Below are 23,628 nucleotides of genomic sequence, written 5' to 3'. Positions count from 1 at the left end.
TCCTGTATGTTTGCTTGGGAAATCCCAAGGACAGAGGAGCCTGGCTGGCTACAGTCCATGGGGTCACAAAGAGTCCCACTGGACAGAATGACTAACACTTTCACTCTCACTCAGAAAAGAGACAAGAGAAAATTAACAAGCTCAATCATGTTTTCTGACACATTATTCCCCTCCCTCTTCCTTCTAGTCACAGCACATTGGATGAGAATTCATTTGGAGTGGGGGAAAGAGTATGAAATAATAGTTAATTCCTTCCTTTGGAGTTCTTGATGCTTGTACCTCACAACCAGAGAGAACTTTTTTGCCAGTAGGTGGCGGCACTGTCACCTTGAAAGTCAGGACAGGCTGTCTTCTGGGTCGGCTTGGGGACCGAAAATAGCCTGGGGCTGAAAGGAAGGCATCATTTCAAGATGAAGTGAAGTCGCTCAGTCGTGTCCGACTCTTTGCAACAGCATGGACTGCAGCCTACCAGGCTCCTCTGTTCATGGGAGTTTCCAGGCAATAGTACTGGAGTGGATTGCCATTTCTTTCTCCAGGGGATCTTCCCACCCCAGGGATCGAACCCAGGTCTCCCACATTGTAGACAGACGGTTTATCGTCTGAGCCATCACTTCAGTTCAGTCGCTCAGTCGTCTCCGACTCTTTGTCTGAGCCATGCTGCTGCTGCTGCTGCTAGGTCGCTTCAGTCGTGTCCGACTCTGTGCGACCCCAGAGAGACGGCAGCCCACCCGTCCCTGGGATTCTCCAGGCAAGAACACTGGAGTGGGTTGCCATTTCCTTCTGCAATGCATGAAAGTGAAAAGTGAAAGTGAAGTCGGGCAGTCGTGTCAGACTCTTAGCGACCCCATGGACTGCAGCCTACTAGGCTCCTCCGTCCATGGGATTTTCCAGGCAGGAGTACTGGAGTGGGGTGCCATTGCCCTCTCCATGTCTGAGCCATAGGAGAAGTCAATTCTAGAAAGCAAATCCTCACTTTTAGAACAGGGAAGTTAGAGATTATACACGCACAAACACACATGAAACAATTCCTAAGCCGAAATCCCCGTGGAGTCAAAGTTTGAAACATTTGTCCATTAAAAGTTGGGTTTTCTGGGGGACTCCCCTGGCGGTCCAGTGGTTAGGACTCCAGGCTTCTAATGCAGGGTGTTTGGGTTACATTCCTGGCTGAGGAACTAAGACAAAGCTTGCCACAAGGGTGAGGCTACCCCCAAAACAAAAGAACCCCAAAACAACCCCCCTCCCCCGCTTAATTGTAGGTGGGAACCTGAGGCTAAGAAAACTCCTCCCATTGTGTGCAAATCAGGGCCACCCTCTCCTCGACCTCCATTCTAAATTTCCATCAGATTTCCCAAACGCACGTAATGGTCCGGGACTTAAAACAATTAAGATCCCCTGCCTATGAATGCGCTATTAAACACCACTAAGAAGTTAGTGGCTCAGACAGTAAAGCGTCTATCTGCAATGCAGGAGACCTGGGTTCGATCCCTGGGTTGGGAAGATCCCTTGGAAAAGGAAATGGTAGCCCACTCCAGTATTCTTGCCTAGAAAATCCCATGGATCTCGGAGGCTGGTAGGCTACCGTCCATGGGGTCGCAAAGAGTCGGACACGACTGAGTGACTTCACTTTCACTTTTACAAGAAGTTAATCAAGCAGGAGTCTGGGCTGTCACGGGAGGTGGAGTACCCTCAGGCCTTGGGTGGGAGGTGGGAGAGGCCAGTTGCTTTTATAATTTTTTTTTTTTTTCCTCCAGGGCCCCTGCTGTGAAAAGCCCCTTGGGGAGTTTGGAGTGGAAAATTTGCAGACCTACTGTGTGCATCTTGCTAAGTCGCTTTAGTCGCCTCCGACTCTTTGTGACCTCATGGACTGTGGCCTGAAAGGCTCCTTTGTCCATAGGATTCTCCAGGAGTGGGTTGCTATGCCCTCCTCCAGGGGTTCTTTCCAAACCAGGGATTGAACCTTTGTCTCTGGCGTCTCCTCCTTTACCACTAACGTCACCTGGGAAGCTCTACGGAGGTGCTTTTCCTAAATGTCCTCATTTAATCTTTGCAGTAATCCTTTTTATTACCCCTCCAAATCCCTTAAGAAGGCACTTAATGGAGTGCTTGCTGGCTTTCGTGGTTCCGGGTTTTAAGTGAATGCACACACTGATTATTCCCCTCTTTTACACACACACAAGACTTCGGCGCGATTCCCTTCGTTTAAATGAACTTGCCTTTAAAAACAGCCTTTCATTTATTTCTTTGGTCTATTTCTTTCCAACAAGAGTCACCCTCAGGATTGGCAGCAGGAACGTAGACAGGACAAGAGGCAGTACGATTTTCGTTCGAATTTAGAAGACAGTCATGGAATCTTACTTTTCCCTTCTGTCCGGCTCACAAGGTGTCGGGCGGCCAGGGCTGGGTTTGGGCGGGAGATGACGGGCCAGAGCTCCCGAGATCGACTCCGCGCGGGGCTGGTGGGCGGCAGAGCGGTTGAGTGGGGTCGGGATTTAGCCCCTCCTGGCAGCCACCCGGCTAGCCCCAGCCCCGCCCGGAGGCGGCCGCGCCAACCGTGAAGGGAGCCGGCGAGAGGCTCCCCGGATCCCTAGTGCGCCACGGCCGGCGTTCGGCGAGTCCGCAGCCTCTAGGTCGCCGACTAGTTGGGCTGGGCAGCCACTGGTGAGTCCTTCCTTGCCTCTGCGTCCCGGGCCTCGGAGTCGCCGAGAGGAGGATGAATCCCTGGAGCTGGTTCCTGCTGCGAACCCTCTGCCTCCGGCCCGTGAGCTCAGCCCCTTCGCGCGGCGCGCCCGCCTCTGCCAACTGCGAGCTCCAACCCCCAAACAAGGCGCGCAGTAGGCGCGGAGGCTGCAGCCTCCTGGCACCTCCCGGGGAGGTGGGGTGGTTACCTCCCATCCTTGCCAAACTCCGCGCTCTCGGACCCCGATCCGACTCGGCAGGCCAGGCTCCCACCTGCCTTGGCGGTGCCTCCTAGCTCGCACTTCTCGCCGCGACCCCCGGTTCCCCTTTCCGGCGGGGCGCAGCCCTCTGGACACATGAGACTCTGTCCCCCAGCCCCGCCGTTTGTCAACCGAAGGGAGTCTCGGGCCAGAACTCCTGAGTCTCGCCAGCCTGCTTCGCTGGAGACTGGGGCTCGAACCCGCGAAGACCCGATGGGCCCGGAACTTGGGCTCATTTACTTTGAAGTTTGATCTGCCCGCTCTTACCTAGAGTTTCATTTCTGCTCTTACAGAAATGGTAACAAGCCCGCAGCAATAGCTTGATTTAACCTTTGTCTATTCAGTGCCTGAGTGAGGAGGAGTTTGGAGGCTTCTCTTATAGCTCAGTTGGTAAAGAATCCGCCAGCAATGCTGGAGACTCCGGTTCGATTTCTGGGTCAGGAAGATCCCCTGGAGTAAGGGAAAGGGTATTCTGGCCTGGAGAATTCTATGGACAGTCCATGGGGTTGCAAGGAGTCAAACACCACTGAACGACTTTCACTTTAACTTAGGAGGGATTTGGGAGAACTGGAGTCATCCCCCTGATTTACTGATATAGGAACCTGAGGCTCACAGAGGGAGCGCTTTCCTGGAGAGACCGGATCTGACACGCACTGTGCGCCTCCTTAGAACTTGGCATCAGCGTTTTGCGGTGAGCGGAAGCTAGGTGAGAGAGGCCGAGTCACCTGCTCGCGGAAACCCCGTAGGTCTGGCGTCTCCGGCGCTGGACCTCTTTCGAGGAGAGCGTTCCCTTTTCATGATCAGTTTTCTTACTCTCGAAATTTTCTGCCTATCTAAAGTCCCTCTCTTATGAGCGGTGTGGAAGTTGAATTTTGCCAGTTTGCATCAGTGGTTTCAGTCTCTGTGAAGCCCTGGAGTGGTGGGTAGTCGTAGACCTTGCACCCTCGGAAGCCCTCCTTCTGTGATTCCTGCGCAGCATCAGAGGTCGCGTGATTTTATTCATTGTCCTAACCACAGCGAGGGAGAGGGTGACCTCACTGAGCCATTCCTGGCGAACGGGTTGCCCAGGAAGCCACACTGTGTTCCTTATAACGCCCTGGGCTAGGGACGTCGGGAGGCTGTCCATCTAGTGGAGATCAGTCAGTCAGTGGCAAGGCTGTTTGATCACCTGCAGGCTGTAGAGAGCGCTGTGTGAAAGGTTGTTGCTGAATCACACGAAGACACCGGGATTCTTGGCCCCCGGAGGAGAAGAATTCAATCCCGGGCCAGAGACGAGGCTTGATCGCTCAGAGCTTTTGTGTAATACAGTTTTATTAAAGTATAAAGGAGATAGAGAAAGCTTCTGACATAGGCATCAGAAGGGGGCAGAAAGAATACCTGCTTGCTAGTGTTAACAATGAGGTTATATAATCCAAAGAATGTCTGGAGGTTGTAAAGACCTCATCAGACCTACTCCCATAATTTACATTTTAAGATAACAGAAGGTTGAATCCAAAGACTGTCCTTAGGCAGGATACATTATTGTTATATAATCCTAAGGAATGTGGAGAAAGAAAAAAAGTTTGTCCTTTCTTCCTCCTTGAGAATTCCAGACCCCTCTCTCCTTGGGGACCCCTAGACTCCCTATCAACCTGCCTAGGAACTGACTCTCTCATTCCCCCCTTTTCTTTTAGAAGAATTATGTTGCCTAGGGAACAGGGGCCTCATTCTCGTTCCATAACTGCTTCCGAGCTGACAAGGGGCGTTATCCCTAAATTGGTGAGGCAACATATTCTCCTAATCCTCATATTGAGGATATCTGATCCAGGGGCCCCAAATAGTTGTTGGAGGAAGCTACAGCAGTAGCAGGAGTTTGAGCAACCATTTGTAACTTAGAAGCTTTCATGCGGCTAGAAACAAATCCAGTTATACAATTACAGATGCAGGCAACATAGTCATTAAAACAAGTTAAAATCGAAATTAAAAGTCACATTATGTCCATAGTTGAAGTAAAAAGTGTTGCACCAGTCCATTTTAGGGTTGGTAGATGTCATCAGATGAAGAAGAGGCATTGCATGTGATTGTTGTCGAAGGTATTCACAGACTTGGAGAAAGTCTTTTCCTTGAAGTGGGGATGTCCACCACGGGAAGCCTTCCACTGATGAAGAGGGGAGCGCTCCGCAGACCCAGCAGTTAGACCGATTGTGGAATGCAGCATAGGAGTGAAGCCCAGAACAGGAAGACATTGTCTTGAGGATCCAACGGCAGACTCAGGATTTTTGGAGTCAGCAGTAGACTCACATAGATTATCAGGCCCATCCGCTGCCCTTTGCTTAACTCTAGAGCTCGGGTCAGAGCCACAAGCTCCGCTAACTGAGCACTGGTTCCCTGGGGGAGAGATTTTGCTTCCAAAACCTGTTCAGCAGTCACCACTGCATAACCTGCTTTACGCTTTCCATCCCGAACAAAAGAACTGCCATCTGTAAATATTTCCATGTCAGGATTGTCTAATGGGGTATCCTTTAGATCCTCCCGAGCTGCATAGTTCAAAGTCAGGAATTGAAAACAATCGTGATCAGGTGTTTCATTTTCCTTCTCAGGAAGGAAAGTGGCAGGATTTAAATTTCCACAAACTTTAAGCTTAGTTACTGGTCCTTCTAACAACAATGACTGATACTTAAGAAGCCTACTGTCTGTCATCCAAATATTAACCTTAGAATTTAAGATTCCACTCACATCATGAGAAGTCAGTACAGTAAGGTTTCATCCATTAATTATTTTTAAAGCTTCAGGTGCTAATAAAGCTGCTGCCCCAATTACTCTTAGGCAGTGGGACCACCCACGTGAAACTACATCTAATTCTCTGCTTAGATAAGCAATAGGTTGCTGGTGAGGCCCTCGGGGTTGTGTCAAAACTCCCAATGCCACACCTTTTCTTTCAGTGACAAACAAATTAAATTCTGACCCTGTGGGCAAGCTCAGAGCTGGAGCTTGCAGGAGAGCAGTCTGAAGAACCTTAAAAGCCTTTTGAGTTTCTGGAGACCAAACCAGTTTGTCGGTTTGGGCCTGCTGAGTTTCAGCTATAAGTTTATATAAAGGCCGGGCAAGTTCCCCTTAACCCGGAATCCAAATGCGACAGTAACCTGTGATTCCCAAAAATCCTCTCAATTGTCTTAAAGTCATAGGCAGGGGGTGATTTAGTATAGGTTTAATTCTCTCAGGGCCTATGTATGGCCCTAGTCCCTTCTGATATGATTAGGCCCAGATATCTAACCGATTGTTGACAAAGCTGAGCCTTTTCTCTTGATGCCTTGTAACCACAGTCTGCCAGAAAGTTTAAGAAATCTTCTGAGGCTCTTGAACAAGCTTCCTCTGTCTCAGCACAGAGCAAAATATCATCTACATATTGTAACACCACTGCTTCAGAGCTATTAAAGTTTTGTAGATCTCGTGACAAACTTTGTCCGAATAAGTCACAAAATCCCTGGGGCAAAACTGTCCAGGTTAACTGAGAAGCTGGCTGCATAGGGTCTTCAAAGGCAAATAGAAATTGACTTTCTTCCGCCAAAGGCAATGAATAGAAGGCATCCTTTAAATCAATTACTGAGAAATATTTGGCCCGTTCAGGAATTTCAGACAATAGAGTATAAGGATTAGGTACCACGGGGTGTAAAGGAACTACAGCCTCATTTATTATTCGTAAATCTTGAACTAGTCTCCATTTACCATTCGATTTCTTTATACCCAAAATAGGAGTGTTGTAAGGACTGTTACAGGGAATTAATTGTCCCTGCTCCTTTAAATTTTCGATGATGGATTTTAACCCTTCCTTAACTTCAGGTTTCAGTGGATACTGCTTCTTATGTGGAAATACATGTGGGTCTTTGAGCTTAACAACTACAGGAATAGCATTTTGTGCTCGACCCACAGATTTTCCATCAGCCCATACTCTAGGATTTACATTTTGTTCAACTAAAGGGAGAGAAAGGGAGGGCTCCATATTCATGAAAACAGAGGCATGGACCTTGCTCAGTATATCCCTTTCCAAAAGGGGTGAGGGAGATTCTGGCACGATCAGAAACTCGTGTGAAAACAGCACAGAATCCCAGTTGCAAGATAAAGAATAACTGAAATAATACCTTTTGGCTCGTCCAGACAGTCCCATTGTGGAAGCAGATCGGGAAGAAAGTGGGCCAGGGGCTTCAGTAAGCACAGAATAAGTTGCCCCAGTATCTAAAAGGAAATCAACGGATTGGCCCCGCACAATTATTAATACCCGGGGTTCCTCAGGTGTAATTAGGACGGGAGCTTGTGTGGGGACCCCCTGGGCACCTTCAGTCCTGATTGTCTTGAGAGTCCGACCCCGGAGACCTACGCCTCTGGGGGCAGTCTCTTTTCCAGTGTGGTCCTTTGCAGACTGGACATGGAGGGGGGGGGGGCGGCTTAGATGCCTGAGGGCAATCCCGCTTGAGGTGCCCCTCCTTTCCACACAAATAGCAAGCCCATCCCTTTTCATCTAGGCCCCTCTGGGCATTTTTCTCAGGCTGTTTAAGGACGTTTTTCATAGCCATGGTGAAGGCTTCTGCCTTTTCCTTTGTCTTTTTTTGCCTTTCTTTCTTTTCCTCATATTCCCTACCATAATAGACTGTCTGAGCCAGTTGTAACAGAGTATCTAAAGACTGATTTGGTCCATACGCCTGTTTTAATAGCTTACAGAGGATATCTGGAGCCAACTGAGTGAGAAATCTATCCTTTAAGATCACTTTTCCCTCTTCACTTTTGGGATCAATCTCAGTGAATCTGTGAAGGCCTTCTCTCAGTCTATCTAGGAATTTACCAGGAGCTTCCTTCTCCTGTTCTATGTCTGCCAATTTGCCATAGTTTAAAGGCTTAGAACATGCCTGCCTAAGTCCTTCAACAATACATCTAACAAAATGACTCTGATCCCATCTTCCTTTAGCTGTGTTGTAGTCCCAGTCTGGTTCTATAGTTGGGACCGCCTGATTCCCAGTGGGGAGGGCCGCTATCTCGTTCTCCCTCTTCCCTACTGATTCATTACCAAGCCATTCATCTCCATAAGCAACCGCTTTTCCCAAAACTCGAGTCTTTGACTTGGGAGTCAGCGTTTGTCCCAAGATATACATCATATCCTTCCAAGTGAGGTCATAAAGCAGAGTAACACCTTTAAAAGCTCTAATATATTTTTCTGGGTCCTCTAAATAGTCTCCCAGATCCTCCTTGATTCTTTGTATTTCTTGATAAGAGAAAGGCTTATTAACTCTCACAGACTGATTATTTCTCCCGGTCGGTGTTTCATAAAGAGGCAACAGCTTGTGTGGCTGTTCCTCAGTCTCTCTGGCTGCTCTGCGCATATGATCCCAGGGATAGATTGGAGAAACCTGTTTTTCCTCTTCTCTTTGTCTCCTGTCCTCCATCTCATCTTTTACTTGGATGGTCTGAGTTTCTACTGAAACCAGAGTAGTCTGAGGTCGTACTGAGACAGGAGATGTAAAGGAGGGAGCTGAAGGTTTCACGCCCAAATCTATACCCTTAGGACAGAAGTCTGGCATATTTCGCTGAGAGAAAAAGGGCAACACATATGCTACTTCTACCCATTTCCCTTGTTCCTTACAGAACCGGTCTAATTGTAGAAGAGTATTATACTTAAGAGACCCTCCAACTGGCCACCATTCGCCGTCCTCCAATGGATACCGTGGCCATGCAGTATCACATAGGAAGACCAGGTGTGTCTTCTTTAAGCCCTGGGGATCAAATCTATCCCAGTTTTTCAGGATACAGTTCAAAGGAGTGAGGCTGGAATTGTTAGCTCCCATCTGTAAGAGAGAAAAAAAGCGACCAGCGCCATTTTTCTACCAGAGGCGTCCCTCCCTGCTCTAGATGGGGGTGTAGACAGACGTTACACCAAAAGCTTTTCCTTCCTGGTCGGACTTAGTCTGTCCCTTACTGATGCAGGCGCCATACTCGTCCCTTCCGGTTCTACCACCGAGATGGGGTGGGGATGTACCAGGGGTAGACTTGATAGCATCCCTACTTGACGTCCAGCTCTTCACTTTTAACCTTGCTTGCCTCTGATGTCACCCAGGGTGAGTCAGAGTAACCTTCCAGAATGCCTCCCAAGCTAAGACTACTAGGGGAAACATTCATCACCTGAGTGCCTGTGCAGAACCCTGAGTTTTCCTGACTACAATAAGACCGACGCGAACATAAAACTGAGGTGTTCTTTCCAAGCATCACCACACCAGTATAACAGCCTCCTCTGATCCACTAAGAGCCCGCATTACCAAAGAAAAAAAAACCCATCGCAGTCCCAATCTGAGTAACCTTTAACCTCAGAGATGTTCTGGGACCTAGAGCTCCATCTAGCTTCCGAACTTTTGATTCCCAGAGAGGCTAGGCGCTTTATTGGTTACCAATCCAAGTTTGGGACCTAAGCCACAGTACACAATAACAGTATAGATCACAAGTCCCTTGAAAGTCAATGATCCAATAGATTAGGTTAGTACTTCTAATTCCCAAGGAGTTATGAAATGGTCAAAGAGACTGAAAAGTTTGACGGAGAAAGGAGAGTTCGGTCCACACGCTTTGCCCATTTCTGGTCTGTTCCCGAAGGAGACATTGGGTGCCTCTTGGCATTGGCAGGTCGGTATAACGCCCCAACAGGTTTCTGCCATAAGCCGTATGAGATCACCGTGGAACCACAGAGCAGGGCTCCTTACTTGCTTCACACAGGGCATGCCATTCATTCACACAAGCACACCGTAGAGTTAGTAAAGCACAGCAGAAAACGTGTTCGCTAAGAGAACAAAGAACTAAAGCTCCAAGCATCCTTACCTTGTCCTGAAGCATCCTGGACGAGCCCCCAAGATGAAAGGTTGTTGCTGAATCACACGAAGACACCGGGATTCTTGGCCCCCGGAGGAGAAGAATTCAATCCGGAGCCAGAGACGAGGCTTGATCGCTCAGAGCTTTTGTGTAATACAGTTTTATTAAAGTATAAAGGAGATAGAGAAAGCTTCTGACATAGGCATCAGAAGGGGGCAGAAAGAATACCTGCTTGCTAGTGTTAACAATGAGGTTATATAATCCAAAGAATGTCTGGAGGTTGTAAAGACCTCATCAGACCTACTCCCATAATTTACATTTTAAGATAACAGAAGGTTGAATCCAAAGACTGTCCTTAGGCAGGATACATTATTGTTATATAATCCTAAGGAATGTGGAGAAAGAAAAAAAGTTTGTCCTTTCTTCCTCCTTGAGAATTCCAGACCCCTCTCTCCTTGGGGACCCCTAGACTCCCTATCAACCTGCCTAGGAACTGACTCTCTCATGTGGATGGGTTGGGTCTTCAGGGGATGCTGAGATTGTAGTCAAGCTCTGGAATCTAGCCTCCCATCCCGTGTGGCTGCTTCCTGGTACATTCTGGAAGGACTGTGGCTTGAGAGCTGGCTTGGTTTTCAACTTTTGTTAATCATTAGGGAGATCTTCTGAGCCAACATCAGCCACAAACAAGGCAGGCTTGACCCAGAGCACAGCACAGGTTGTTGTTATTGTTCAGTTGCTCAGTCGTGTCCGACTCTTTGTGACCCCATGGACCGAAGTACACCAGGCTTCCCTGTCCTTCACTGTCTCCCAGAGTTCTCTAAAACTCATGTCCATTGAGTCAGTGAAGCCATCCAACCATCTCACCCTCTGTTGCCTGCTTCTCCTCCTGCCTTCAGTCTTGCCCAGCATCAGCGTCTTTTCCAATGAGTTGGTTCTTCTCATCATGTGGCAAAGTATTAGAGCTTCAGCTTTAGCATCAGTCCTTCCAATGAATATTCAGGATTGATTTCCTTTAGGATGGACTGGTTGGATCTCCTGGCAGTCCAAGGGACTCTCAAGAGTCTTCTCCAGTGTCACAGTTCGAAACACCAATTCTTTGGCAGTCAGCCATCTTTATGAGCTTTCTTCTTTCCTTATCAATACTCAAACACAACTCTGGAGTTCTTTACTACCCCTGCTGGAGTCTGTGCCACTTACTGTTTCTCCCTACAGATATCCACATGTTCCCATTCTTCTAGCTGGGCTTTGCTCAAATTCTCTCAAGAAGATCCTTCAGGATTACCTATTAAAAATTATGTCATCTCCATCCCTCCACCCACATGCCCTCTTACCTGCTTTTCCAACTAATCTTTTTTGACTTAAAAAATTACTTATTTTTAATTGATTGATGATTGGTTTATAATATTGGTTTGATGTCTGTTATACATCAACATGAATTAACCATAGGTGTACATTTGTCCCCTCCCTCTTGAATCTCCCTCCCACCTCCCGCCCATTCCCACCTCCCTAGGTTATTACAGAGCCCCCGTCTGAGTTCCCTGAGTCATACAGCAAATTCCCATTGGTATCAACTTACATGTGTTAGTGATATGCATTCATGCTATTCTCTCCATTTATCTCACCGTGTCCCTCTTCTCCACCAGCCTTGCCTATAAATCTGTTCTCTATGTCTCTGCCTCCACTGTTGCTCTGCACACAGATTTGTCATTACCATCCTTCTAGATTCCATATATGTGTTAATATATGACATTTGCTTTTCTCTTTCTGACTTACTTCACTCTGTATAATAGGCTCTAGATTCATCCACCTCATTAAAACTGACTCAGATGGGCTCCTTTTTATGGCTTAGTAGTGTTCCATTGTATATATGTACCACAGCTTCTTTATCCATTCATCTATTGATGGACATCTAGGTTGCTTCCATGTCTTGGCTATTGTGAATAGTGCTGCAATGAACATTGGGGTACATGTGTCTTTTTCAGTTTTGGTTTCTTCAGGGTGTAGGCCTGGAAGTGATATTGCTGGGTCATACAGTGGTTTTATTTCTAGTTTAAAGGAATCTCCTTACTGTTCTCCATAGTGGCTGTATCAATTTACATTCCCACCAGCAGTGTAGGAGGGTTCCCTTTTCTCCACACCCTCTTCAGCACTTGTTTTTGGATTTTTTTGATTATGACCATTCTTAGGCTCCAGAATCACTGCAGATGGTGATTACAGCTATCAAATTGAAAGATGCTTGCTTCTTGGAAGAAAAGCTATGACAAACCAACACAGCATATTAAAAAACAGAGACATTACTTTGCCGACAAATGTCTGCATAGTCAAAGCTATGGTTTTCCAGTAGTCTTGTATGGATGTGAGAATTGGACCAGGCCAAAGAACTGATGCTTTTGAACTGTGGTGTTAGGGAAGATTCTTGAGACTTCCTTGGACTGGAAGGAGACCCAACCAGTCAATTGTAAAGGAAATCAGTCTTGAACGTTCATTGGAAGGACTGATGCTGAAGCTGAAGCTCCAATACTTTGGCCATCTAATGGGAAGAACTGACTTATTGGAAAAGACCAATTTTCCAAATGGTCTTGGGATGTTGGGAAATACTGAAGGCAGGAGGAGAAAGGAACAACAGAGGATGAGATGGTTGGATGTCATCACTGACTCTATGGACATGAGTTTGAGCAAGCTCTGGGAGTTGGTGAAGCCTGGCATGCTGCAGTCCATGGGGTCTCAAAGAGTTGGACATGACTGCGCAACTGAACTGAACTGAACTGATTCTATCTGAGGTGAAGTGATATTTCATTGTAGTTTTGATTTGCATTTCTTTAATAATGAGTGATGTTGAGCATCTCTTCGTATGATTGTTAGCCATCTGTATGTCTTTGGAGAAATATCTGTTTAGGCTTTTTGCCCACATTTTGACTGGATTGTTTGTTTTCCTGATATTGAGTTGTATGAGCTGCTTGTATATTTTGGTTGTTAATTGTCAGTTGTTTCATTTGCTATTATTTTCTCCCATTCTGAGGGTTGTCTTTTCACCTTGTTTATAGTTTCCTTTGCTGTGCAGAAGCTTTTAAATTTAATTAGGTCCTATTTATTTGTTTTTGTTTTTATTCCCATTGTTCTAGGAGGTGGGTCATAAAAGATCTGGCTATGATTTATGTCATATAGTGCTTTGCCTATGTTTTCATCTAAGAGTTTTATAGTTTCTGGTCTTATATTTAGGTCTTTAATCTTTTTCGAGTTTATCTTTGTGTATGGTGTTAGGAAGTGTTCTAATTTCATTCTTTTGCGTGCAGTTGTCCAGTTCTTCTAGCACCACTTATTGAAGAGACTGTCTTTTTCCCATTGTATATTCTTGTCTCCTTTGTCAAAGATAAGGTGACCTTATGTGCGTGGGTTTATCTCTGGGCTTTCTATTCTGTTCCATTGGTCTATATTTCTGTTTTTTGCCAGTTCCATACTGTCTTGATGACTGTAACTTTGTAGTATAGTCTGAAACCAGGTAAGTTGATTCCTCTAGCTCCATTCTTCTTTCTCAAGGTTGCTTTGGCTATTCGAGGCCTTTTGTATTTCCAATGAATTGTGAAATTTTTTGTTCTAGTTCTGTGAAAAATGCCATTGGTAATTGGATAGGGATTGCATTGAATCTGTACATTGCCTTTGGTAGTATAGTCATTTTCACAGTATTGATTCTTCCAACCCAGGAGCATTGAATATCCCTCCATCTGTTTATGTTATCTTTTCCAACTTAATTTTTCTCTGTAACCACCATCTGATGAAAACTTTTGCTTCTTGTACCCACCCTGCCACCCCCAATCTTCACCAGGGTAAGAATTTTTGTCCGTTGTTTTGCTATTGCATCCCCAGTGCATACAAGAGTACTTGGCCATGTGGATGCATGCTCAATAAATATTTGTTGAGTGAAAAGGGCAAACTAAAGCCAACTTATTTTTTAAATTTAAATTTTAAATTAATTAATTAATTTGTGTTCCTCTGGTCATAGTTGTGTCATGAGGGATCTTTGCATATCATCTGCATATCAACCTCAGATATGCAGATGATACCACTCTAATGGCAGAAAGTGAAGAGGAACTAAACAGCCTCTTGAGGGTGAAAGAAGAGAGTGAAAAACATGGCTTGTACTGCAACATTAAAAAAACTAAGATTATGGCATCCGATCCCAACACTTTATGGTAAATAGAATGGGAAAATGTGGAAGCAGTGTCAGATTTTCCTTTCTTGGGCTCCAAAATCACTTTGGATGGTGATTGCAGCCATGAAATTAAAAGACGCTTGCTCCTTGGAAGGAAAGCTATGACAAGCCCAGACAGCATATTAAAAAGAAGAGACATCACTTTGCAGACAAAGGTCTGTATAGTCAGAGCCATGGTTTTTTCAGTAGTCATGTAAGGATGTGAGAGTTGGACCATAAAGAAGGCTGAGCACCAAAGAATTGATTCTTTTGAATTCTGGTGCTGGAGAAGACCCTTGGGAATCCCTTGGACAGCAAGGAGATCAAACCAGTCAATCCTAAAGGAAAACAGCCCTGAATATTCATTGCAGAGACTGATGCTGAAACTCAAGCTCTAATACTTTGGTCTCCTGGTGCCAACAGCCAACTCATTAGAAAAGACCCTGATGCTGGGAAAGAATGAAGGCAGGAGGAGAAGGGGATGACAGAGGATGAGATGGAAGATAACATCACTGACTCAATGGACATGAATTTGAGCAAACTCTGGAAGACAGTGAAGGACAGGGAAGCCTGGCGTGCTGCAGCCCATGGGGTCACAAAGAATCAGACACAACTTAGTGACTAAACGACAACACAAAGCTGATTTACTTCAATATAATTGCAACTGGTCCCCTGAAGGGTCCTCTTGGAAAAGAGGAGATATCGCAGGTCCAGGAGCTGGGATGGGAGGAGCTGAGGCGGGCTGTGGCTTAGGGTCTTAGCTCATAATATACAAGCTGTCATGGTGTGCCTTTGTTTCAGTGCATGGATTACACATGTGTGTGTTTAAGATCTTTGGTGAGTCAGTCAACAGAACTTCTTGTGTCTCTATCATCCATGGATATGTCTTTTTCTTTTAAAAGAAACCTGTTCATGGTATATGTTTTGTTTTTCCTTTGAAATCATCAAAACCTTAAGATATATGGCTCTATCTAGTAGTATCTTGGAGAAGGCGATGGCACCCCACTCCATTACTCTTGCCTGGAGAATCCCATGGATGGAGGAGCCTGGTGGGCTGTAGTCCATGGGGTCACTAAGAGTCGGACACGACTGAGCAACTTCACTTTCACTTTTCACTTCCATGCACTGGAGAAGGAAATGGCAACCCACTCCAATGTTCTTGCCTGGAGAATCTCAGGGACAGGGAGCCTGGTGGGCTTCCGTCTATGGGGTTGCACAGAGTCGGACACGACTGAAGCGATTTAGCAGCAGCAGCAGCAGTAGTATCTGGGGGCCACAATTACATTGCAAGTAGGGTGGAAGAGCCATTTTGGTTTTTAGCTTTTTTGGAGACAAATAGCCCTTCCCCCGAGGGTGTCCCTGTGAGGGAGGCAGGGACAGCTGCAGCTGTAAGGTTACTGCAGCAGTTTAGGGGATCACCTGTTTGCAAAGGTGAGGTAAGGACTTTTCGATCAGATGCCCTGACTACTTGTCTCTAGATGGGCTAGTAGGGAGCTGTCTGTGGCCAGTAGGAGAGACATGGTGCCCTTCTGGGTCAGAACAGAACAAGATAAGGGTTATTTCTTTAAAAACACTTAAAAATCTTGGCTTTAAAAAAAAAGTGAATTCTCCCCAAGTTGTGTTACCCTGAAAAGAGAGATAGGAAGACTTGACCCCCTGAGGATTTAAAGATGTTAATGTGGATTCATTCATGCCATATGGCACAGCCAAAAATGCAGAGTCAGGTGGTCCTCCCGAGTGATGGCAGAGTACTAATTGAAAAAGATGTAAGTCTGATTGTCAAGGCATGTCTGTTGCATGTTAAGGCAGAATAATGTGGTGTTTAATACCTGGGGCTCAGGAACAAGCCTGCCTGGCTTCAAATCCTGGACCCATTACTCAGCAGAGATAAGACCTGGGGTAACATAATAAACCTCCTAAAGCCTCAATTTCTCCATCTGAAAATGGCCAGTGTCTTACTTAAGTGTGTATCCTCCTTCCTCCTCTTTCCCCATCTCTCCTGCATGGACACCAGGCAGGTGTTCACCCCCATCATGCCCCCAAAACCATTCTTGTCTGGGCCCCCACTGACCTCAGTGTTGCTGCAGCTAGAGGTCAGTTGTCAAAATCCTCAACTTGCTTGGTTCACCAGCTACACCCAACCCACTGGCATACTTTCTCCTCTCCCAAACTTTCTTCTGTGGGCTTCCTGTTCTGATTTCCCTGCCAATCACCTGGCAGGCTGCTTCTCTTTTTCTGGCTGTTCTTCTTTCCCTGGACTTCACAAGGTTGAACCATTTCTAGACCCAACGAGTCCCTTGGAGATCTCCTCCCAACCTGTGCTTTGCTGCTGCTGCTGCTGCTAAGTCGCTTCAGTTGTGTCTGATTCTGTGCGACCCCATAGACTGCAGCCCACCAGGCTCCCCTGTCCCTGGGATTCTCCAGGCAAGAACACTGGAGTGGGTTGCCATTTCCTTCTCCAATGCATGAAAGTGAAAAGTGAAAGTGAAGTCGCTCAGTCGTGTCTGACTCTTAGCGACCCCATGGACTGCAGTCCACCAGGCTCCTCCATCCATGGGATTTTCCAGGCAAGAGTACTGGAGTGGGGTGCCATTGCCTTCTCCAACCCTTGCTTTAAATAACATCAAAATGAAAATGAAAGTCACTGAGTCGTGTCCGACTCTTTGCGACCCCATGAACTAGTTCATGGAATTCTCTAGGCCAGAATACTGGCATGGGTAGCCTTTCCCTCCTCCAGGGGATCTTCCCATCCCAGGGATCAAACTGGGGTCTCCAGCATTGCAGACAGATTCTTTACCAGCTGAGCTTTTGGGAAAGCCATTTAAATAACATCAAGATGGTGACAAAATCCTCTTTTTTATCTGTAGCCCAGGCCTCTCCTGGGCTCCAGACACTTGCTTCTGATTACCTGCTCGGCTTCCCCACTCGAATGGATGGTCTGCTTGACACTTCCTCTCACAGGGCCAAAACCAAACTTTTAACCTTCCCTCTGAGTCTTGTTTTACCCCATATTCTCCATCTGGATTGATGATAACTTCATCCTTTTAACACATTATTGACCGGGGGATTTATGCAAAAACTAATGCCTGTGGCCAGAGATTTGTTATGTAAGTGAATATTGAAAGATTCTGGTCAATAATGTTTGGGTAACAATAGATGTATTAATACGTCTCTGATCAGTAAGTTGTTAATTAACTGATTCATCATCAAATCCTATTGGCTCTCGCTTCCAGAGTACAGCTAGCATCTCACTCTGATCACTTCCCATCAATTCTGTCACTCCCACTCTGTCCTCTCTCTTGGATCATTTTGGTAACTTCCTAACTACCTTCTTTTGTCTGCCTTTTGTAATCTGTTCATCACAGCCACCAGCATGGTCCTATCAAGACATTAGTTCATTTCACTTTTCTCATAAAAACCTGCACGAACTTCCATGTTGTTAGCATAAAAGCCCCCACTGTTCCAGGAGTTCAGGGGCCCTGTGCGGTCAGGCCTTGTTGACCTCTCTGACCTTTGCCTCCTGCCTGCCTCTTGAAATGCACAGCTGCAGTCATACTGGTCTCTTTGCTCCTGCAGAAAATTGAGGGTCTTTGTGCCCCAGGGTCTTTGCACTGCTGTTGCCTCCTCCTGGAGGGAACACTCTTCTCTGAGATAGCCCTGTGCTTTGACCTCTTATCTCCTTGTTGGCAAGGCTTAAGCATTCTACTGGACATTTAAGGACTTTGCTGCTCACCTTATTTAAGACAACATCCCCTCCCGCCTCCACCAATACTTTCTGCTCTTTCTGCTTCTGTGTTCTCCTCAGCAGTTATCGCTAAAATACCTGAGGCAGGGACCTGTGCTCCATTTACTGCTGTATTCCTGGTGCCACATGCCTAGAGCTGTGCCTAGTGCTTGGTGCGCACAGCGTCAGTAGTTGGGAAGCAAAGGAGCGTTGAACAAATGCAGGGAACCATCCACGTGCCATGCCTGGATGTTGTCTGGCACACAGTCAATATCAGCCAGCTGCTTTCAGTATCATTACTGTCAGGGCGTGGCTAGATGCCAGAACATGAGTATCTTCTTTAGAAACATCTGAGCAGTTTTGGGGCCTTCCTGACAGTCCAGTGGTTAGGACTCTGCACTTCCAGTACAGGGGATGTGGTTCAATCTCTGGTTGGTGAACTGGGATCCTACCTGCTAAGGGGTGCCCCCCCCCCCAAAAAAAATAACCCTAAAAAAAATTCTGAGCAGTATTCAGTGAAAATATCATACAGGGGCCCTATTTCTAGAGTAATATTAGTTGAAAAGGCAACAATTAAATAAGGAATAAGCTAAAAATGGACACATATAATTGAACAGAATTTGTTTCTGAAGAGAAGTGCAGGTGTTATGAGTAGGATGGGATGTTAGGAAGCTTAAATGTGTTGGGTGAAAACAGACCAAAACCAAATCAAAATGAAACACCCCCTCACTCCCCCACCCCACTCCCACACTATGATCCTGTAGTAGAGGTTTGTTTCTTCTGGAAATACATTGGTTTATTATCATGATACCTGGATGGAGGACAATGAATCAGGTGGGCATGGATTTAGTATTTCAGCTTTTTACCACGTCTTCCTGTGTAGAAGTCCTTTGGTAGATCATGTGGAACTATGTGATCAGATGCAGAGGTCAGTGGTCTCCAATCATATCCTTATCCAAGACTCCTCTGATCACCTACAGATGATCAGATAAACCAAAATGAACAGATAAACCAAACTAAATCTATGCTTGGAAGGCCATGTCTAGCAAATCAGTTGCAGTTTTTGGATCTTTGTTGCCTCATGCAGGATCTTCCATTGTGGCCCACGGATTCTCTCATTGTGCACAGGGGCTTAGTTGCCCTGAGGCATGTGGGATCTTAGTTCCCTGACCAGGGATCGAATTCTCATCCCCTGCGTTTGAGGGCAGATTCTTAACCACTGGACTGCAAGGGAAGTCCCTTTGTTACCCATTTAAGATTAACCAGAGCCATAACTGTCAATCTCAGCTTTTGATTACCATCTAAGCAGTGTTTTTCTACCAGCTTGATCTAATTCTAAGCAACAGTGAGATATTTCACTGCTTAATTAGCCTTGGCAACCATTTTCCGGTAGACTTAGAGTTTCCATTTGGCTTTTTGAAGTAGTATTTAATCCCTGGGGGCTCTCATTACTCCCTAAGAGGATTCTTGAGTACTGACTGGAGACCCTGTACATGACCATTAACAGGTTTTAAAAATTATTTGAAAAATGTAGTCTGTCTCTCATTTGTTCAATCATTTAACTGTTAATTGTTTAACTTGTTTATTACTATTACCTATAAAGGTCAGGAAGCAACAGTTAGAACTGGACATGGAACAACAGACTGGTTCCAAATAGGAAAAGGAGTACGTCAAGGCTGTATATTGTCACCTTGTTTATTTAACTTCTATGCAGAGTACATCATGAGAAACGCTGGGCTGGAAGAAGCACAAGCTGGAATCAAGATTGCCGGGAGAAATATCAATAACCTCAGATATGCAGATGACATCACCCTTATGGCAGAAAGTGAAGAGGAACTAAAAAGCCTCTTGATGAAAGTGAAAGTGGAGAGTGAAAAAGTTGGCTTAAAGCTCAACATTCAGAAAACTAAGATCATGGCATCGGTCCCATCACTTCATGGGAAATAGATGGGGAAACAGTGGAAACAGTGTCAGACTTTATTTTCTGGGGCTCCAAAATCACTGCAGATGGTGACTGCAGCCATGAAATTAAAAGACGCTTACTCCTTGGAAGGAAAGTTATGACCAACCTAGATAGCATATTCAAGAGCAGAGACATTACTTTGCCAGCAAAGGTTCGTCTAGTCAAGGCTATGGTTTTTCCTGTGGTCATGTATGGATGTGAGAGTTGGACTGTGAAGAAGGCTGAGTGCCGAAGAATTGATGCTTTTGAACTGTGGTGTTGGAGAAGACTCTTGAGAGTCCCTTGGACTGCAAGGAGATCCAACCAGTTCATTCTGAAGGAGATCAGCCCTGGGATTTCTTTGGAAGGAATGATGCTAAAGCTGAAACTCCAGTATTTTGGCCACCTCATGTGAAGAGTTGACTCATTGGAAAAGACTCTGATGCTGGGAGGGATTGGGGGCAAGAGGAGAAGGGGACGACAGAGGATGAGATGGCTGGATGGCATCACTGACTCGATGGATGTGAGTCTCAGTGAACTCCGGGAGTTGGTGATGGACAGGGAGGCCTGGCGTGCTGCGATTCATGGGGTCACAAAGAGTCGGACACGACTGAACACTGATCTGATCCGATATATAATATACAGTATACTATAGTATAGTATACTCTCCATGCATGTATAATCACATGGAGACCTGCCCAGAACTGTGAAAAGTTTGAGTGGCCTGAGTACACGCTCCCAGCTGAAGTCCGTAAGTCAATGCCGTGTCCTGTCATTTCAAACTAGAAACAAGTAAACAAGTGGACTTTTTGTGGTCTACTGAGTGCCACATTTTTTTTTTTTTTGCAATTTTTATGCTTTTTAGAGGTGATTTAACTGTTTAAAATAAATTCAGGCTTAGCACTGAAGTGCTGTCTAGTGTTTTTAAACACAAGAAGGCAGTGATGTGTCTTAGGGAGAAAATACATGAGTTAGATGAGCTTCAATCAAGCATGAGTTACAGTGTTGTTGGCTGTGAGTTCAGTGTTCGTGAATCAACAAAATATATTAAATAAGGTGCTTTACAACAGAAGCACACTTGACAAGGTTTATGTATTGATTTGTTGATGAAAATATGACCATAGTGACTTCCCTAGCCATCCAGCGTTTAAGACTCTGAGCTCCCAGGGCGGGGGGAACAGGTTCGATATCTGGTTGTGGAACTAAGATCCTACATGCCACACAGCGAGGCCCCCCCAAAAATGACATGACCAGAGGCACATGAGAACTTAACCCTGTATTTTCCCTAGGAGTATTTGGTAATTTAGTCTCCACACTGACTTTATAAAACATAACTATGATAAATGATGAGACTGATCATAAATTGAAACCCCAAAACCCAGGAAAGCATGTTGCATAAAAGGCTACTGAAATGAAGCCTTTGTAAAGAGAATGCATTCTAAATTTTCTTTCCTATAAAACCTTTATTTTTGCATTTCTGCATTGCTGAATGTATGACTCATTCCATGTATATATCTGACATTTACACTTGAACTTCTTTGCTTTTAAACTTTTTGGCTACGTCCCAAAGCATGTGGGATCTCAGTGTCCTGACCAGGGATTGAACCTGGGCTCCCTGCATTGGAAGCAGAGTGTCTTAGCCACTGGACCACCAGGGAAGTCCCTGTTAATTAAAGTGCATTAGATACCTCTAGGGGCCAGTGGAAATTTAGCAACACGAAATAGGTGTTCTTGTTTTGGAGACAGTCTCAGTGGTTGGCTTGGTATGTTGGTTCTCAGAATAAAACGCATTCATCCCAGCCTGCAAATTTTGAAGTGCTGAAACTGAATTGTTATTTAAAGGTTTAAGGACATTCAGCAGCCTAAAAGGGGCTTCCCAGGTGGTGCAGTGGTAAAGAACCTGCCTGCAAGGCAGGACACGTGGGTTTGACCCCTGGGTCGGGGAGATCCCCTGGAAAAGGAAATGGCAACGCACTGTAGTATTCTTGCTTGGGAAATCTCATGGACAGAGGAGCCTGGTGGGCTACAGTCCACAGAGTCCCAAAGAGTCGGACATGACTGAGTACACATTCTCTGACTCTCTCAACAGCCTAAAAATGGTGTTCTGGAATTGAAAAGTTTAAAATATATTTATTCATTTATTTGACTGTGTCAGGTCTTAGCTATGGCACTGGAGATCACCGTGGTGCGGGGACTCTCTTTGTCTTGTGTGGGCTCACTAGTTACAGGGCACAGGCTTAGTTGCTCCTCTGTATGCGGAATCTTAGTTCCCTGACCAGGGGTCAAACCTGAGTTCCCTGCATTGCAAGGCAGATTCTTAACCACTGGACCACGAGGGAAGTCCTGATAGTGAAACTTTTACAGACTACCTTGCTAAAATTTTATAGTATTAATAAATACTCAGATGCTAAAATATAGTGTTTGTTTGGCATGTTAAGATCTACAGACAAGATGGGGACCACTGATTGTATCAGTGACCTGGGGGTGTTTTCTTGCATTGCTTTGGAAACCCCCAAAGCCAATATTATAATTTTTTCATTGTCTGCATTTAATACAAATGTTTTGAAAAAGACAGGTGCTTTGATTTAAAGATTCATTGATTTTGACCTTACCAGTTTGAAATTTCTGAGCGTTTTTACCTGAGCCAAAGCCTTTTGTACTTCCAATTGCAGGGGAAAAGGCTTGGAAGTAGCATATTAGCTTGAGCGAGATATCTTTGCAGTGAGATGTGTAGCATCATTTTCTTGGTGATAGGTCTAAGAGACATTTTAAGCACTATAATTATACACTAAGATGTCATGTTGATTTAATGACATCTTAACTAAATTTCTTATAAGACCTTTTTAAAATTTAAGAATAATTGACTTAGAATGTTAATTTCTGCTGTACAGCAAAGTGATTCAATTATGCATATTCTTTTTTATTGGGTTGGCTGAAAAGTTCGTTTAGGTTTTTTCATAAGATGTTATGGAACACACTTTTTGGCCAATCCAATATATTCTTATCCATTATGGTTTACCCATGTTGTCCATCCATTCTATATGTAATAGTTTGCATGTACCAACCCCAATCTCCCAGTCCATCCCTCCCTGACTCTCCTCCTCTTACAAGACCTTGAGGTTAATCTAGTGAGGTTAGATTTATTTAAATTTAGGAGAAAAACGTTATATTACTTGTTTCTGAGACTTTTTTTTTCTTTTACTATACCTCCTTCATGTTTCATTTTTAAAGCTAAACAATAAAATACTCACAACCTAAGTGTCCAGCTCAATGCATTTTGACTCATGCATATACTCACCACCAGATCAAGAAGATTTCCATCAGCTCAGAAAGTTGTATAAAGTTTTCACTGTAGCATAACTCTACAGAAAATTGCACTTGATGAATTTTCACAAACACAAGCCACGTGCCGCCTGTCCAGGGCAGGAAACAGAACAGCTCCAGCTCACCATAAGCCCTGTGGTTCTGCCCTTGTCCCCACCCCAGGGATAACCCTTGTCCTGAAAATTTTTGAGCATGAGTTAGTTTGACTTTCCTAGAATGTCACATCAATGCAGGCACCCAGTATGCCCCTTTGGTGCTTGTCTTCTTTCACTCAGCTTTTTCTTTGTGACTCACTCGTGTTGCTGCATGTGGTTGTCCATGGACCATCCTCATTGCTGTGACACATTGTAGAATTCCATCTGACTTTCAGGGTGATGGTTGATGGAGGCTCCCTTTTCAGTAAGTGAGATCATTTGTCCTTTTTTTGGTAGAAGACAAACCCTAACTCATTCTCTAGGACCTCTGTCTGCTCTTGCTTATTTGAGGGGTGGCTGGTTCCTTTCTCCTTAATCTGTAGCAATCGCCTGTCATGAAGAAGGACATCATTGGGTGCTGACTACACACTGAGAGAGGGAGATGGCTATCCCTGTAGGTTCCTGAGCCCATTTCCCAAACTAGGAAGAGGCCAGAGAAGCAGAAGGAAGCAAACAGCAGAGCAGTAAGGAGAGTTGGAGTCTTGCCTTTGAGGACT

The 23,628-nt window shown here is 45.2% G+C and overlaps 1 long non-coding RNA gene across 2 annotated transcripts in view; it reads left to right on the top strand.

Annotated features, from left to right (window-relative positions):
* Positions 1-2,501: 2,501 nt before the first annotated feature.
* Positions 2,502-23,628, top strand: part of LOC147363105 (uncharacterized) — a 37,613-nt gene continuing 16,486 nt past the window's right edge. The window contains exons 1-2 of one of the 2 annotated variants that reach the window (XR_015136770.1): positions 2,543-2,658; positions 19,386-20,521. This is a non-coding gene — a long non-coding RNA (uncharacterized LOC147363105). Of the gene's footprint in view, positions 2,659-19,385; positions 20,522-23,628 lie in introns of those variants that run through there. The other variant, XR_015136771.1, reaches the window with a different exon arrangement.

This window comes from Bos grunniens, chromosome 11 (assembly GCF_055505025.1).
Source record: "Bos grunniens cultivar Pamir isolate PY7600 chromosome 11, Bosgru_T2T1.0, whole genome shotgun sequence".
NCBI classification, from domain to species: Eukaryota; Metazoa; Chordata; class Mammalia; order Artiodactyla; family Bovidae; genus Bos; species Bos grunniens.
This window is presented reverse-complemented; position numbering and strand designations above follow the sequence as displayed.